The sequence below is a fragment of the Rhinolophus sinicus genome, linkage group LG06, assembly GCF_036562045.2.
Source record: "Rhinolophus sinicus isolate RSC01 linkage group LG06, ASM3656204v1, whole genome shotgun sequence".
Classification (NCBI taxonomy): domain Eukaryota; kingdom Metazoa; phylum Chordata; class Mammalia; order Chiroptera; family Rhinolophidae; genus Rhinolophus; species Rhinolophus sinicus.
Window position 1 is genome coordinate 152372544 of NC_133756.1, and position 7229 is coordinate 152379772.

Consider the following 7229-nt stretch of genomic DNA (forward strand, 5'->3'; position numbering starts at 1 on the left):
ACATGGTTTGGCTGCAGACCTGTTCTCCTGCCTGAGAAGTCACCAAATCTGGGAGAGAGACCCAAGCCTGGGTGGGGTAGAGGATGGGTTAGGGTGAGCTCTGGGATGCAGGGTCTCTCTGGGGGCGGGATGGGGACTCATGCAGTCTGCAGCAGGCATGCCACTCCAGGAAAGTCATCAGAAAACTCACGCAGCAGCCATCACATGCAGAGATTCCCCTTAGCGTCTCCTGGAGCTCTCTTGACTACAGACGCCTGGGAGACCTTAGCCAGGCTATTTGTTATTAGCAATTTTGAGTTGACCTGGTGGGGGCTGGAGGTGGCACCAGGTAGGGTTGCTTCTCAAAGCACTTCGGGTAAATCCTCTGGAGTCTGCCAATTCTAGCAATTCCCCAGGTTTTTCTTTTCTTTTCTTTTCTTTTTCTTTTTTTTTTTTTTTTGAAGTGAGTATTTCCTGCGCTGGAAAGTGCTACCTTCCAGCATTTCTGCAATTTTGAGAAGAGAATCCACATCAGTAACCAGCAAATTCCAGCAACCCCCTAACTCTGGCCCAGCATCCATTTTGTGGAAGCAAGCAGGCAGAGGGCCTTGAGTCCCCCAAATCCCGTCTCCCTTTCTCATTCCCTGCTCCTCTTGCAAAGCAGTGAAACCCAGTACACCGTGAAGACTCAAGGCATTTACGGTGAAGGCTCGGGGTGCTGTCCTTGGACACATCTTCATGAGCCCCCTTCCAAGTCCATATCACAACAGTTGCTGCAGAGGCCTTGGAAGTGGGGCCCAGAGCATCATCCAGCCAAATCACGGCTGGGGGACTCTTAGGCTGGTAATGGTGTCCCACTTGAGCTTTTCCAGGGGTGCAGGTCTGAGCTGGTACCTCTAGGCTTTGGGAAGTACAAAGTAAGCTTTGAGATCAAGATACGCATGCGTTTGAAAAATGTTTAAAGTACTACGTTTAATTTTACTTGAATTTAACAGAAGAAAAAGAAATTCAGGTTAAGCTCCATGAATTTCTGAACTTCAGATACTTGCTCTTTTCTATACGATATTAATTTAAACAAATTTTTAAGATGAAAAATTAGAGTGTGGAAAAGTTAGAATCATTATAGTTTTTTTTTTTTTTTTTTAACTCCATGTTTTAATTTGAAGCAGAGTAGGTCAGTGCTCTTCTAAGAGAGGGGAGGACATTAGCACCATTAATAATGTCCCCACCTTCCTTCCCCACCTCTGCATGTTATTATTATTTATTTTGTCCAGATTTGTATCAACCATGGACCTTCTCTTCTGACACCCCCAAGGCTTTTGTGACAGAAGTTGTTTACCAAATTGTTCACCCTTTCTTCCCCCCACACAACTGGACTACACTCCCAGCCTCCTCTGCAATCGGATGCTCTTGCGCTCTAGATGACGGTCCCCAAGCAGAAGGGCTATGTGACACTTGCAGGCCTGGCCTGTGAGAGCCGCAGCGAGTGATTGTCACGCTCCTTCCCAGCCCACTGGCTGGATGCATGAGAACCCAATGCCCCTGGACACCCGTGCTGAACACTCTGGATAGGCCACAAGATAGAAGACACCTGGAGTCCTGAATCGCCACTGACAGGAGAGCGGCCACCAATCAGGAAACAGCTATTTTGGAATTTATGTGATCCAGAAATAAACTTCTATCATGTTTGAGACCTTATATACCTTAAGGTAGTTAACATGCCCTTAGCTAATACCTTTGTTCTACAATTAAATGGACACAATAATCTCTATAGCTTTTCTAATTGCATGTTCTTTACTTTGATTAGTAGGTTTTAGACACAAGTAAATTCTTTCAGAAAAGCCATTTTATTATTATTATTATTAAAATTTAAAATTCACTGAGCTATTACTGTGACAGGCACTGTGTAAATTACTTTACATATATCATTCATGTAATGTTTACAACAATCCTACGCTGTATTAATGTCATTCCCATTATACAGATGAGTAGACTGAGGCACAGAGAGGTTGTGTAAGATCACACAGCTGATAAGTTCCAGAGCTGGGTTCACAAGTTCAGGCAGTCTGGCTCTGAACTCATTTTCTTCCTCTCTGTATTGCCTCACTTTTACTGTGCACAGGTTACTCGTCATATCCTTTGATGTGGTACCAAATTCTCTGAATATATGAAATATCTGAAATCTCTACTTTTCCAGGCTTATTCTTGTAGCTGGAATCCTGGAACTTCCCTTACTCACTCTCATAGGTTTCGTGCCACATTTTTCTCTTTCCTTAGTCCAAGAAAGAGGACTTTATTTGCTGGAGCACATCCTCAAGTAACTTCCTCAGAAAAATGTGTGTGGGAGACAAATGTTTTGAGTCCTGGTAAATCTGAAAATGTCTTTTATCATGCTTTCAGACTCTGTTAAACTCTATTGACCACTTGGACACAGGATTTTAGATTGAAAATCACTTTCTCTCATAATTTTAAAGACTGTGCTCCATTTTTCCCCCTACTGTTCAGTGTTTCTGATGCCACTCTCAGTTTTATTCCTTTAATAGCAACTTTTTTGTTTCTTTCTCTGGAAGTGTCCAAGATCTACTGTTTATATTTGGTGTTTGGAAATTTCACGATATGTGTGGGTCTCTTTCCATTCATTGCGTTGGGCATTCTGTGGGCCTTTAGATCTAAATACTTGTGTCTTTAGCCCTGGGGAAGGCTTTCATTCTCTTCATCTTCCCAATTCTCTTTCTGAAACTCCTATTAGTCCGATGTTGTGCCTAGATCATCCTTTCATGTCTCTTGTTTTTCTCATATTTCCCATCTCTTCGTCTTTTTGTTGTACCTTCTGGGAGATTTCCATGACTTCATACTTCAACCTTGCAATTGAATTTTTCATGTTGGCCGTCATCCCATTACTTTTCAAGAGCCCTTTGTTTTCTTATCTTCATAGCAAGTCTTGGTTTTCTTAGCTGCATCATCTCCTGAAAGATTTCTGCAGAGGTTTTGTAAACTACTGCCTATTACCTGAACTAGCTCCATTTCCTTTAGAGTCAGTTTTACCAATTATTTATCTTATGTTTCCTCTCTCGTGTTGCAAGGTTTTCTTCTCTCTCTCTCTCTCTCTCTCTCTCTCTCTCTCTCTCTCTACTAGGGGCTCACTTGTTTTTTAGGGTAAAGCAAGAAAGAGCTTATGGGGAGCTACATGCATGAATCATTGACTCGTGAACCTGGTCTCATTGCCATGGGGCAAGGAGATAGTCTTCACTGAGAGATTCCTAAATGGCAGGTTGCAGAGTCCATCAACCTCATGAACGGCCAAAGCACAGGCTTGGACAGTCAGCATATTCCATCTCACTGGCCAGAATAGGCATTTGTTTCAATGAGACTCAATTCTGAGACTTCTATTGGGACCAAAGGGGAAAAGAGTCTCTTTCTACTGAGATTTATGGCTGTAAGAATTATTCACATCTGGACTTGCCAGGGGCCACCAGGAAGAGGGGATCTGTGGGAGACACAGCCCACAGAGCCAAGCAGGACCCAGAGATGAAGAGAAATGCTAATTCCTGGATTCAGCTATGCCTGAAGTCAGCACAACCTTTGGGTGCATGAGCCACTGCATTTTATTTTCCTTGTCTTATCCAGTTTGAAAAAGGTTTCTATTACTTGCAGCCCAAAGAGTCCCAAATAACATAACTAACCAGTTACCTCCTGACCTTGTCAAGTCCCTCCACCTTTGGAAGCTCAGTTTCCTCATCTGTATGAGGACGATGAGTCCTGCCTCCCTTAAGGATTGTAATGAAAGCCAAGTGAGAGGCTGAGCATGACCACCCTTTAGAAACTGTACAACTCTATTAAATGTAAGCAATTGATACTGTAACAAGCCATCTTTTTATTTAGCCCCTTCAGTGGGATAGGTTGTTGTTGTTGTTGTTTTTCCCCTAGGCAAAAGAATCGCTAAATCTTTGTTTCTTTGGGAAACAAAAACTAACTAAACCAAACTAAACTGACCCAGGTCACCTGGCCCTACTGTAAGGAAGAAGACTTAGGTCCGAGTATCTGGCACAGGAGCTTCTCCATGAGGGAGGTGGAACAGCTGACCTTCTTAATGTTTGTTTAGTGCGTTGGGCTTATGGAGGACCATGGATTCTCTAATTAAATGCAATTGTTATTGATGTTTAGAGCCATAAAACCCGGATATCCTGCCTGCACCCCCAGCTGTAAAAGAACAGTCAGTTGCAGCCTATAAACACCCGTTGGTCACCAGGCCCCACTCCCTCCCGGTGCCTATGGGCTGGTGAAGGAGCATAAAGCAAAGGCTCCCTGGACAGTATTTCCCTCTCCTCCATCCTCCCACTCTGGTTCCTCTGACTTGCTCCCCACTTGTGGCCTTGCCAGTCCTGGCTTTTCCACTGAGCAGTGGCCAGAGTGGCAGGCTTTCCCCAAGGACAGTCCAGGGCTCTGTGCTGGAAGCTGGTGGTCTCAAGTGCTCCTTGGGTCTGGCCTTGAAAGAGGAGATTCACCCTCCTCTCCTCACCACACAAAGCTCAAGTGGGCCCATCTCAGGGCAAGGGGACCGCAGGAGCCACTGACCCCAATAAAGCCTCACCCACTGACTATGCCTTGCTCAGGCTGCACCCCTGGGCCTCATTCTGGGAGGGCCCTTTGGGGTGTAGGCGCTCAGGAGCCTGGCCAACACCTTCACCCTCTTCTCAGGGCCCCTGCCTCCTGTACCAGGCCCCAGGGTTCCATCCTCTGCACAGACTCCCCTCTGCCCTGCAGTTTCCATGGTATCCGGTGGAGTCATCCAATTCTGTGCTTTCCCACCAGGTAGGATGTTAGTCGTCCACCTCAAACAAGAGGATTGGTTTAGGTGCTTGTTGTGGCTCACCTGTCTTCCTCGGCTGGGTTGAGCGCACCTTAAGGAGACCAAGCATGTCTTATTCATCCCTACACCTCCAGGGACCAAACATGGTGCCAGACCCGGTCCAGGTGCTCAGTGCCTTTCTGAGGAAGAAAGATGGAGTAAAGGAAAGAGTAAAAGCAAGGAAGAGCCTGAGCCAGATACAACCCACTGGGTTTCTAAGACAGACAAGTGTCTTGACTATGGTTTATTTCCTGGGCTATTTTCCCTGGGGACACAAAACAGGAAATTTGGTGTGCAGTAGAGGGCACATAACACAGGTAGTCAGGAGTTTCTGGGTAACTGTGGGCAAGCCACTTTCTCTTTAGGGCCTTAGTGTAATGCCTGTCAAGAAGGAAATTGGAGTTTCTTTCTAGAGTCTTCTCTGTCCAATGTTCTGAGAATGAATAAAAGGTGATCAAAGGGGCTGATTTTTATTTATTCACATTTTGAGCTATGATACACTAACATTTTTAACGTGAAGATAGTCAAATTTACTATTTTTTTCTTTCATGGCTTTTTGTGTTTTAAGAAAACTTTTCCTACTCTGAAGTAGCAAAGATATTCTCCTATATTTTAGTCTAGAAGTCTTAAACTTTTTTTTACATTATTTTTCATTAAGAAAATTGATTCATTGACTAGCCCATCCTTTTCATATTGACTTACAATGTCACCTCTGGCAAGTTTCCATATTCATGTGAGAATATAAAGCTTCCATATATTTTTCTGGGTTCACTATTCTGTCCCATCGATCCGTGTTTTTATCACAATGTCCATAACACCCTATCTTAATTACACTGGCTCTCTACGAAGTCTTAATACCTGCCAGGGCAAAGTCCACTCACTTCAAAGTTGTCTTGGCTTTTCTTACTCTTCCACATATATTTTTAGAATCTATTTGCCCAGTACAATGAAAAACCTTTTGAAGAGTATGCTTGAAATTGAATTGAGTTTAGAAATTAATTTGGAGAAAATTGACATATTTCGGATGTCATATCTCACCAGTAATGAACACAGCTTACATCTGCATTATTGTGGCTTTCTTTAATATTTTTTAAAATAAAGTCTTACTGGTTGCTACATAAAGCAACTTGTAAATCTTTTGCTAAATTTATTTTTTGCTTACCTACTTTTGTTGCTATTATAAATGGAATCTTTTTAAAATTACTTTTTCTAGCTCTATGATGCTAGGATATAGAAATGCATTTTATTTTGCTTATTCAACTTATATACAGCAATCTTAGCCAAACTCTCTTGGTTCTAATAATTTGTCTATAGATTGTCTTAGGCTTCCTATGTAGGTAATTTTGTTTCTTCCTGTTCAATCTTTATTTTATTTCTTTTTCTTTTATTACTGTGTGACTAGAAGCTCTAACTCAATAGTGAATACAGACAGAGATAATGAATCCTCTGCTATACTGATGCAGTTTATTTTTAGGTTATAACCACAAAAAGTCTATTTGGATTTTCTATTCTTTGTTTTTCTTTCTTTGTGTTTTATTTTACACATTTTCTATAATTGATAGGCATTACAGTTATTTTTCCTTCTGTTTTCTTTAGAAAAAATTCAAGCTCCTAGAAAAGTTGAAAAAAAATAATTTGCTGAGTCCCCATGTACCTTCTTACCTAGACTCACCCACTGTTAACCTGTTGCTGCACTGGTTGCGTCTCTCTGTATGTAAAAGTACACACACACACTTCCCTTCTACCAAACCATTCAAAAGTGAGCTGCAAACACCATGGTACTCACCCCTAAACACTGCAGCACACATACCCCAAGAATAGGATGTTTTTCTCTTCCACTCCATAACTATTACCACATCTAAGAACACCGGTATTAATTCAGTAACTTCGTCCAACGTACAGGCCATACTCAAACTTCTCCAATTATCCTCAAAACATATTATATGGCTTTTTTTTAAAAAAAGTCTGAAATACAATCCGATTTCCCCCGCTGCATTTGGCTATTATGTCTCTTTAGTCTCCCTCCATCTCGAAGAGTTTTCCTGTCTTCCTCGATTCTTGATTTGGTTTCAATGAGCATCACACGTTGTGAATTTCATCCATGCTGTTGCATGTAACAGGGGTGTTCACTTATTCTCACTCTTATGTAATATTCCACAGTGCGTGAATCCTCCATAATTTATTTACCTATTGTAATGGTGGTATTTGGGTAGTTTCAAGTATTTTGCTCTTATTAATAGTGTTGCTAATAATATCCTTGTACATATCTCTTGGTCAACACATACTTAGACCTGGGAAAGGAATTGTGGGTCTTTGGATATGTGCATGTTCAGCTCTAGTAGATACTGCCAAACAGTTTTCCAAAGTAGTTCTACCAATTTATTCTCTCATTTGCAACGTA